The following is a 1,207-nucleotide window of genomic DNA, read 5'->3' as shown; positions in this document are numbered from 1 at the left end:
ATAACAGTCCAAACGCAAAGCGTTAGTCTTACTTCTTCGGCGGCCATTTTCCGGCAGCATACGGACCTGAACTTGACGTCCCCACCGCAGCACAGGGCACCCAGCAAAGCACACACAGCACCCACGCCGAGCGCAGCCAAAAAAAGCCGCTGCCACAGCACACGCACGCACACACTCGCCAATGAAATATACCACGGGATTATAGACACTGGAAACGATTCGGTTCCCCTTTCAGCAGTTTCACGTACTCTTTAACTCTCTTTTTCAAAGTTCTTTTCATCTTTCCCTCACGGTACTTGTTCGCTATCGGTCTCGCACCAATATTTAGCTTTAGATGGAATTTACCACCTACTTTGCGCTGCATTCCCAAACAACGCGACTCAAAGAAAACGGATCGTACGCACGAGCAACTCAGGGATGAACGGGAGTATCACCCTCCATGCTGTCCTCTTCCAAGGAACTTGCCCCAAGCGCCCACACTGATCACGCCTCTATAGACTACAATTCGCCGCGCAAAACTTGCACGGAGATTTTAAGCTTGAGCTCTTCCCGCTTCACTCGCCGTTACTAGGGGAATCCTTGTTAGTTTCTTTTCCTCCGCTTATTAATATGCTTAAGTTCAGCGGGTAATCTTGCCTGATATCAGGTCCAATTGAGATGCATACCGAAGTACACAACATTTCCCAAATGGATCGACCCTCGGCAGCCGAAGCCGCCACTCTACTTCGCAACAGCAAAGCCGATTCAAATGCCAAGCTAAAGAGCCATGGTTCACCAGTCCATCACGCCACAGCAGGAAAATCACCCAATAAGCGCATTGTTCAGCCGAAGCCAACCATACCACGAATCGAGCATTTCTCCATTAACGCCGCAGCAGACAAACCGGTCGCCAACTCGCTACAATAGCAGCGTCCACAACCAGCAATGCCACCACTTTTGGAGCAAAGAGAAGTACAGTTTAGTACATTTAAAAGGACTCGCAGTCGGTCCGAAAACCAACCGCAAGACACTTCACATCTGGCATCTCCTCCACCGACTACACGGAAGGAAGAAAGCCAAGTTTGTTGTACGGACACTGATACAGGCATACTTCCAGGACTAACCCGGAAGTGCAATATGCGTTCAAAATTTCGATGACTCACTGAATCCTGCAATTCGCATTACGTATCGAAGTTCGCAGCGTTCTTCATCGATGTGCGAGCCTAGA

General features: G+C 49.4%; 2 non-coding genes across 2 annotated transcripts; both read right to left on the bottom strand.

The window, feature by feature from the left end:
- Window positions 1–36: 36 nt before the first annotated feature.
- On the bottom strand, window positions 37–764 carry PITG_33586 (the record flags this gene model as incomplete). Its single annotated transcript, XR_009934977.1, has 1 exon — window positions 37–764. It is a non-coding gene; the product is annotated as a 28S ribosomal RNA (ribosomal RNA).
- Window positions 765–1,070: 306 nt separating this feature from the next.
- PITG_33585 lies at window positions 1,071–1,207 on the bottom strand. Its single transcript, XR_009934976.1, has one exon. It is a non-coding gene; the product is annotated as a 5.8S ribosomal RNA (ribosomal RNA).

This window comes from Phytophthora infestans, genomic scaffold (genome assembly GCF_000142945.1).
Source record: "Phytophthora infestans T30-4 supercont1.4397 genomic scaffold, whole genome shotgun sequence".
Taxonomy (NCBI): Eukaryota; Oomycota; class Peronosporomycetes; order Peronosporales; family Peronosporaceae; genus Phytophthora; species Phytophthora infestans.
This window is presented reverse-complemented; position numbering and strand designations above follow the sequence as displayed.